General features: G+C 46.6%; 1 protein-coding gene across 1 annotated transcript in view; it reads right to left on the reverse strand.

Annotated features, from left to right (window-relative positions):
- Window positions 1–7,473: 7,473 nt before the first annotated feature.
- Window positions 7,474–9,797, reverse strand: part of ccdc102a (coiled-coil domain containing 102A) — a 47,851-nt gene continuing 45,527 nt past the window's right edge. The window contains exon 10 of the mRNA XM_085273078.1: window positions 7,474–9,797. This exon is cut by the window's right edge and continues 1,233 nt beyond it. The gene's annotated coding sequence lies outside the window, so the exon portion shown is untranslated.

Genomic DNA, 9,797 nt, shown 5'->3' on the forward strand with positions numbered 1-9,797 from the left:
ATCCTTTACTGATCCATACATCTAATATCTTATCTTTCCTGCTTGGGCAGGAAGCATGCTGATACAAGTTTGAAGTGTCTTTTTAAGTGAGACATGATTAAAATCAGCTGGAATAAAGTTTGGTCCGTGTAGTGAAAGAGACCATATCGTGAACTGTGCTGGAAGCAGAGACGGCGTTTGTCTTTGGGTTGTTGTAGAAAGATAGAAAGGACGTAATGATGCTGATAAACGTTCAACATCTGCTGTTCTGTGACAGTTTTCACGACACCAACTTTTAGTCCAAATGAAATGTTACTCCAACGGTGAGTCGCTGCCTCCTCAGCGTTTGCTCCGCTCCCTCTTCTCACCAACAGTTTCATTAGAAGCACCGATATCTGTCACACAAGCTCACCTGTGGAAGTTCAGACACAGCCATACGTCTCTGACGACAGGATAAATGATAAACCCCTTTACATGGCACTCGGTATAACAGAGCCCACAAAATGACCACACAGTGCAGATCCATCGAAGATAAAAACCTTTAAAGCACATACAAAAACACTGATGAACTGTACAACATGCATGAACAAGATGCATGTAAGCTGGTGACAGTGGGAAGGAAAAACTCCGGCAGGCTCAGGGAGGGGCGGGGCCATCTGCTGCGACCGGTTGGGGTGAGAGAAGGAAGACAGGATAAAGACACGCTGTGGAAGAGAGACAGAGGTTAACCCTCTCAGGCTCAAATTACACTTTTTGTTGCTAATGCACAACCAAGTCCTGCAGTGGTACTTCTGAGTAAAATAAACTCATAAAATATGTATGTGGGGTAATCAGGTTGTTAGTTTTTAACTTGCAAATCAGCAAGGCCTGCCTCGAGAGGGTTAATAACAGGTAAGATTCAGTGCAGAGGTCTGTTAACACATGGTGAGTGAAGAAGAAGAAGAAACACCCAGTGCATCATGGGAATCCCCCATCAGCCTCCACCTATAGCAGCATAACTAAGGGAGGATTCTTCTGGGGTGATACTAACAGGTGTTTAAGATAAGCCGGGCACTGATGGTTCAGAACAGCACGCTGTAAACTGTCCATGGACTTAAAAGTCATTTAAATTCATATTTTCAGGTTGTTTTTGGGCTGCTTCCGTTTCCTCAGTGACATACATCTCACCGAATGCTGGACTGCAGAGATACACGAAAGATGCTGAGATGAGACCACCATCCTCCTCCTCCTCTTCATCAGCGAGAGCAGGTCTGAAGGCAATCAAAGCATCTGAAAGCGCGTGCAGACGTTTGAAGTAACCTGTGCGTGCTCGCTGAGGTTCCCTGTGGAAGCACTGCTGTCACCCGCAGTGCGAAGCTGCCATCGTCTTCATCTCTGCTGTTTTCATCCACCCATCAGACCGTTGGCGCTGAGGCTCGGTCCTCTCGACTCTGACAGCCCTGATGGGGACAATTATTTTATTGGCCTCACTTGCGTCTTCATCGTTCTCTGTGTCTGTGCAGAAATCCCAGCATACGCTCTGAGAAATAAGAGCCACTGAAAATGGGATTCTTCGCCCTCTGTGTATTGTCTCGACTCATTATTCCCCCCGAGCCGTGCTTATAAAGATGATTTATGATCATATTTTTTGTCAGTGTTGCAGTGTGTGTGTGAGTGGCTCCATGCACGCCACTGTGCACAAATCTTTAGTTTCTAAAACGCTCTCAAGTGACGGCCTCTGGCAGCCATATTGAAGGCACTCAGCCTCTGGCGATGGCCGTTAGCAACAGCAGATCAAGCCTGTGCATATTAAACCCGGCAGCTCTGCACAGTTTCGGTTTAAGTGACTTCTGTCAGTGCCAATGTCATTTGCACCTGTGTTAGGACATTCTTACCTTTTTGTTGTTGTGGCTGCAGTTTCAGTGCAGAATTGTCGATTTCATGATGTTCCATAAAATTCCTAAACAGTTACAGCAAGATCATTGTGGGTGGAACACCTGGCCAGAAGACACACAGGTGTAGAGATGTCCAACCTGGGCAGCACCTCGACCGCTCTCCCCTCCTCTCAGTGAGACTACGAGCTCCCTCTGCCGTTTCAGGACAGGATCTGCACATGCCGATGGTGCACGCCGTGCAGGGGCCAGTCCTTCCATGATTGGCCGTCCTCTTGCTCTTCTTCTTTCTCGGGTTTCTCCTGCCTGACGTATTCACTAAGCATGTGATCATGTCAACATGTGTGCTTGTTGTCTCATCCTGGATCATGGTTTTGACACTCACCAGTCCTCGGCCAGCTTTCTTTTGCTTACCGTACAGTCTCAGGGTGCTGGACTTGGGCGAACCCTTCCTCGCATGGTAAGGATGTTTCTTGCCTTGATGTCACTGGCTTCTATCTCCTCCTCTGGCCAGCTGATTATCCCAGCAGAGTAGCTGATTATCAGCAGGGCGTAGGTGTTGATAGCCCAGATCTTGTTCTTCCCATTCAACCGATGGTGGTTGCATTTTTCCTAGCAGCCTCTTCGTGGTCCCCGCTTGCCTGAAGGTTTCCCAGGTACTTGTAGCTGCCCTCATTGTCTGCAGTGTTGCCTTCTGGTAGTGCGATTCCCTAATTTCTGACTACCTTCCCTCGCTTTGTTACCATCGGACTACACGTCTCCAGACCAAATGACTGTTGTTGCTGTAGATCTTCAAGTCTCGTGGAGAAGGTGGCTGACGATTGCTCCGTTCTGTAGTCGGTATCCGTAGCCAGTCTCGTCAGTGATCTCAGTCGGGGGGTTTAGGCCTGTGCAGAACAGCAGTGGGGACAGAACGTCTCCTGCACTTGATGGTGACTTGCGCTATTGGCATAAAGTTGGCCTGTAGTGTCGTTCGCCACATCCCCATCAAATTCCTTTCAGTTCCCTGCTCGTGTATTGAGCCATGTGCCTGTTATTCATAGCTTCTATGATGCCTGACAGGAGCGTGCATGTGGTGCTGAGGCAGGTTATTGGACGGTATTTGGATGATCAGGCGATCAGGACTGTCTGTGTCTCATCTGTTAGCAGCTGGTTCATTTTAGCTGCTCATGAAATGAAGCCAATGTGTGAGTTCAGTAAGGAAGCTCTGTGACTCTCCCTTGCAGACGCCTTTGTGCAACCCACCTCCTCCCCATCACCGCCTCTCTCTTGTCACTCAGGCTGCATTCAAGCCTCCATCTTTATCTCCACCATATTTGTTCTCATATTGTTCCCCTGCCACTGAGAGTACACCTTGGATGGTCAGTGGAGAACAGCTGGTTTATTCTCTTGCCTTCTGTCTCTTAGGTATACCTCTTCAAGCAGCTGGCCAGGGCTGAGAGTCTTTGGCAGTTTTTAAGGCCTCAGGTGTGGGCTTCTTAGGTATCCCTTTCTTCATCACACCTTCTGCAGCTCCAACAGTTGGTTGAATTCCTTCCTCCTGCCTTCGTCCTGGCCTCTAGTCTCCATCTCCATGGAGGATACTGGTCCTGGTGGCTGTTCACCTTGTAGCCGAGCATCTCAATAATCACTGCTGCCACGGTGCAGATCGGCTGGCTGGTTTTGGTGATGGTGACAGTTGGGATTGTCTGTAATGCTGCATTCACATTTTCATCAGAGGGTTCACACGTTGGTGTCTGCTTCACGCTGAAGCGCTGGGCGAGCTGCTTCCACAGACTGAATGAACCGGGTCAGGAAAACACTGCACCTCTAATCTTCATTTTATTTTTTGGACCCACAGAGTGTGGAACGGTTGTTATGTGGCAGTAAGTGCCACTGCAGTTAGGATACCATCAATCGCAAACTTTCACACATGCAAAAAAACAAAACAAAACAAAAAAGTCTTTTTAAAGGTACTTTTTGTAATCAAACTGTAGACGTTTTCAATTTCACCACCAGGAGGCGCTGTTCTAGATACTGCTGTGTTTAGATGTTTTCTTGTCTGTTTTTAGCTTTTTTCTTTTTAACTCCATTACGAGGTTTCGGATTTTTCCAGCCAGACTTTGTGAAGACGAATGACTGCCCTGGCTAACTCGCTGCACCACCATGTGGTACAAACTGGTATTACAGCCCAGCACAAGCTCAGCTGCTCACTGTGCTCATTTCTTCAGTCTGTTAATGCTTCATTCCTTTCTGGAAGGTTTTAAAAAGGTTTTCAAACAAATAAGCACATTTTAATATCTGTGAGCATGCAAACAGAAGGCCTGCACTGATTAAAGACCAGCCAGCCTTGCTCACGTGCAGTCACACTTAAATAGGTTTATTACAGAGACGACAGCAGTTTAGAACCAGAGTGACGAGAAAACAGCCAACGACATCAGACGGGCTCCATACAGTTATTCCTCACAACACAAAGAATAACACACACACACACCGATTACTGCATGCAAAAATGGAGATCCTGCAAGCTGTAGAATAATTATAGAGACCTCAGTGTAATGTTGTGCCATCCTGCTGTCAGCCATTACTGCCCTAATGAGAAAGACAGGGAGAGAATTAACATAATGAACCACACACACACACACACACACACACACACACACACACACAGTGCAGTGTGTGTTATGCTTAGCTGACAGTTTTCAGCATTATCGCCTTTCTACTGTACTTATGGGATCAGGCTAAACACACACGCACAGACTCACACACACGTTGCTTGATTGTGTGGGCGCTCTGTGAGTTTGGTATCATCCTGGGGCTCCACAGTGAATATGTGAACAAGTTTATATGTCTATAATGTTCATATACAGCTGTGTGTTTTATGCACAGTAAGTGAGCACACACACACACACACACACACACACACACACACACACACACACACACAGTGTGCAGTGAGATTTGCATGTTTTCCTGCAGGAGGGTAAAACACTCATTATCTGTCTCCTCTGTGAGACGCAAACGCTCAGTAATGGATGTGATGTCAGAGGAGCGGCGGCGGCGTGCTGTTTGGGGATGAGCTTCAGTCTCATTACTGCGCAGCACCGAGATGCTCCCTCTGCGTCTCCACCGCAGAAGCTTTCTGCTGGTGTTCAGAAAGTTCTAACGACCCGCTCACCTGTCTGCAGTGCTTTTCCTTTTTACTTACTTCCTGTTTACTTCTTACTCTGCACTCACTGAGCACATCACACCTGGCCTGAACCCGCAGATTAGGTCCGCGATTCCTCACCTGTGGCCGTCAACTGTGGGTAGAAAGCCGAAGGCTGTATCCCAATTCAGGGTCTGCAGCCTTAAAGTACGCAGCCTTAACGGTCCACAAGGGCTGCGTACTCAAAGACCGCTAAGGCCGGAAGTGCGAGGCTTGTGAAATGGGACGGTCTAGCCTCCGTCCCGCTGCCCAGGTTGCCTAGCAACCATGACACTAACAGCTGGAAACGTTTCATACAGCTTTGTTTGACAGAAATGAAGGAGAAAATCTTTTGTTCATTTGTTTGTTTGTTTCTACATGAGCTTTGATTGGATGAGTATCTGAGGCTGAGACCACGGGACTGTGAGACATGATTGTTGGGCTTCACTTCTGTGCTGAACAGTCATTTAAGATTAGCTTGTAAATAACAATTAGCTGATGTTGTTCATGAGACTAAAGTCATCTCACTTTGGTAATGTAAATATAATATGGCCAATATTAAAGTTATCATTTCAATCATTATTAGTTATTACAGCAGTGAATGAACTCTGTTTCAAATACTGAGCTTCAGTAAAGATTCAAGCTGCATTTATTTATATTATTTATATTTCCTGTCACCTTAAATCTTCACTGTATATATAACTGTGTTATATATAAGAGACAAACATTGTTCTTTTAATATGTTGGCATTACTAAATTTGTCTCAGTGCTGACTTTAAATATCCATGAAATCATCACATTCTCTGTCAGATTAAGCTCAGCTATTGAACGGCGTATATTTTAAAGTAAAGGCTTTAAAACCAAGTTAGTACAAACGTCACTAATGTCACATGACTTTGCCGACATGTGACCAACAGGAATGTTTAATGTTCTTCGTTATTAAACATTTGCACATAAATAAGTGACATAATATTCAGTACTTACTTTTAAAAGTTTACTCTTCGGGCGCCCCTCATCCACCATTTTTTGCGCTATGCATTCTGGGATATGTTGGGCCACGAAGTCTACACCGCCACGTCCTTAAAATTCAGGGAAATGAAGGACGCATTTGAGGGCCGCATTTCGAGCAGCCTTCGAATTGGGACAGCCTTCGTCGCGTCACTGTGACGTAATCGGCCTTAAAATGCGGCCTTTAAGGCTGCAGACCCTGAATTGGAATACAGCCTGAGGCGTTCCCAAACCAGCAGAGATCCCTCGAGAGCGTCCTGGAGTCTCCCAGTGAAGCACCGACCCGAAGACAGTCTAGCCCAGGGGTCTGCAACCTTCAGGACCCAAAGAGCCATTTGGAGCCGGTTCCCACGCAAAAGAAAACTCTGGGAGCCGCAAATACTTTCTGACATCTAAAATGAAGATAACACTGTATATATTGTTTTTTACTTTCATGCTTTGTGTGAACAACTAAGGTGTGTTGCTTATGAAATCCATGAAGTGTACAGAGAAAACTACATTATATTTATGTAATTAACACATTTTGAACTCTTAAAGAAATATAACCAAAGCAAAGACACCCAGCTGAACTAAAATGATCCAGCAAACAAAAACTGCTGTGAGCCGCCCTCCTTATATCGCCTTTGGGCTTTTGGAGCCTTGACCTGACTTTTAAAAAAGAATTGGAAAAACAAGCACTGTGCTGCTAAAAAAAAAAAAAAAGATATTTGCAAAATTCTGCCTAAATATATCTTACCTGGTTAATGTGTGTGGCGGGGCGTGGTCTGCAGCACCGCTGCAGGGGAGGCGGACGCACCTGAGCGGCACCCGCAATCACGCCTCGCCGCCTTAACGTCTGCGCTCTCTCTGCTGTTGTGTTGGTGTGTGTCGGGCTGTGAGCTGCAAAGCTACAGCCGGTGTTCTGACAAACTATAACACCGGCTGTATGCGCACAGCAACCGTGTTTTAAAAGTGGTCAACAAAGAGATGCTGTAAAGCGTGTTCATGCAAACATCGTCGGGTCTGCCGTGACATGTTCACAATAAGACTTCTGCTCCTGAACCTCTGCGCAGCAGGACTGTAAGCTGTCCTCTGTGAGGCGTGAGCGCTGTTTGTTTGTAACATAGTCCACGGTAGAGCTGCTGACATAATGAGGATCCAAAGATCCATAACTGGCCTACCTGGGGTTGAAAGTCTCGGTAAGTGCACGGCGTTTTGGCGGGTACACCGGCTTCCGCGAGCGTGACGCTTATTTTGAGCGATGAAAAATTAATATAATTGTATTTTTATATCACAATAATCTTCCAATGTAGAACTACAAGTTAAAAAAGCACTAACATAAATAAAATACACTTCAGCTAAATACTTGTTTATTACTAATTTATTTTCCCAAACCACGCGGAGCCGCAGGTTATCGACCCCTGGCCCAGCCGAACACCCTCAGCGGGCTCCTTTAGATGCAGAAACACTCGCCATGCATCAAACATGGATGCAGACATCATGATGTCACAGGCCTCATGACAGCATTTCAGCTGCCGCCATGTTGGATTTCTGGAGTGAGACGTGGTCAAAAATGCATCATTCATGAAGATGTTATGATGATATTCACAGAAACTGAAAAAAGTTTATTATGGAAAAAAATGGAGGCGGAAACTAAACTGTACAAAAGGAACAATCGTTTGCAACGTTGTTAGCAATGGTCGCAGTCAACACATGGTTACCATGACAACTTTAACACAGACGACTTGTTTGGTATGAGGCCACGGACGGAGGAACCAGGAGGACAGGAAGTCGGACACAGGAACGGAACAGAAATGTGCGCTCATTTCAAAATAAAAGACCCCCAATCACTCCTAAATGCTGCTGCTGAAAGCTCCGTCACAGACGGGTGTGCTGCTGACGACCTTTCACGGTGCTCGTTCGTGTCCTGTGCAGAACTTGCCCTCGACCCTGCTAACTTCTGTCACATTAGTGCCCGTGTGGAGCTAAAGCCGAGGCTGCTTTACGGAGTTCTGCAATAAAGGCGGTGATTACTGTGACCCACTCATGAATAAATCACAGCGCACACAGAGGAAAAACACACAGGACTCGTGTTCGTATGTACAGCTGACATTTATAGAGCTAATAGAAAACACGGTGGTACAGATCATTTATAAAAACTAAACCAGAACAACATAAATAGCAGGAATACAGAATCCTGGTCAGTACAAATGTCTTGGTCCCCTTCCAGCATCAGAGTCGAGGCAGAGTGAAGGCGAGGCTGGTGGAAGATGAACGGATGAATGGTTTATTGCTGTCACAGCGGCATCGTGTGACTGTTTCATGAGTGGATCTTTCTGAAGTGTTTGGTTCTCAGATCGCATCCTCAGAGCTTCCCATCCTCCCTCACAGCATCTGGACACTCGACATGAAAATGCTAAATACTGCATCGTTACAGGAAGCTTCAGCTCCCAGACTGTGACGTCTGAGGGACGTTTCACCTCAAAATCCAGAGCACCCCCTCCTGTTGTTAGTGCAGTGTCAGAAACACTCATTGGGAATGCTTTTTTTGCAGCTACCTACGGTGGCCCTGAAAGGCCAAACGGACTGCAACTTAAGAAAACACCAGCAAGAAGAAAAACGTTGCTAAAGCAAACAAAACACAACGGAAATAGGAAAAAAACAAGGGAAGTGTTTCTGGGGAGACAATAACCTGATGGACCAGTTTTGGGAACCAAAACATGCTCGGTAAGTGTGTTTTAATCTCACGATTCATACGCACGATGGCACGGTGGTTAGCACTGTTGCCTGAGTTCAATTCCACCATCAGGTCGGGGTCTTTCTGTGTTTGCATGTTCTCCCCGTGTTTGCGTGGGTTCCCTCCGGGTACTCCGGCTTCCTCCCACCGTCCAAAGACATGCAGCTTGTGAGGATAGTTAATTGAAAAATTGCCACTAGGTGTGAATGCAGGAGTGAATGTGAGCGCGACTGGTTGCCTGTCCCTGTGTGTGAGCCCTGCGACAGACTGGCGACCTGTCCAGGGTGGACCTCGCCACTCGCCCTGTGACAGCTGCGATTGGCTCCAGCGCCCCTGAAAAGGAGAAGCGGAAGGATGGATTCATATGATACTGATGACAGATTCTTAGGCTAACACACTTATCTCTCCTGTTTTCTTTCCTCACAAAACCGATAGATCCTCCACATCTTTGAAGAGTCTCCCAGCACGATTCTTAGCATATTTTGGTTCCTGCAACTGGTCCGTCGGGTTATTGTCTCCCCAGAAACACTTCCCTTGTGCTTTTGAAAACGTGTTTTTTCCTATTTCTGTTGTGTTTTGTGTGCTTTTGCAGCGTCTCTCAGGGCCACCGTAGGTATCTCACCCACTTACTTAAAAACAAAGAAAACACACACCCTGCAGTTTCATTTAGGGACTACTTTCTTCCCACCGTCTACATCCGCTAAAGCAAAGAAGCGCGCAGCGAGCTGACGTCACAGATCGGCCGACCTGTTCGCACTCCAGGGCGTCAAATTGTGCCGTCAGCGATGCAGCTGCAGCAGGATGTGACACTCTGAGGTAAGAAGGCTCAGGTGGATGCACACTGACATGGTTGGTGGAGGCAGTTTGGTGGAAAAGAAGGGTTAGGATGGAGCCTCCTCCACGAAACCGCTCACAGAGGATTTGGTTTGTGGATGTTTTCTAGCATGACACTGAGAACTCACAGGAAGCCTACACAGGTGGATCAACAGGAGACACGTGCATTTGATTTGGGGAACACCTGAACTCCAGGTGAGAGGCTGATCCCAGGTGTACCCTG

Source organism: Mchenga conophoros, linkage group LG1 (assembly GCF_057382185.1).
Source record: "Mchenga conophoros isolate Kocher_MC1m ecotype Shallow Benthic linkage group LG1, M_conophoros_male_GT1.1, whole genome shotgun sequence".
Classification (NCBI taxonomy): Eukaryota; Metazoa; Chordata; class Actinopteri; order Cichliformes; family Cichlidae; genus Mchenga; species Mchenga conophoros.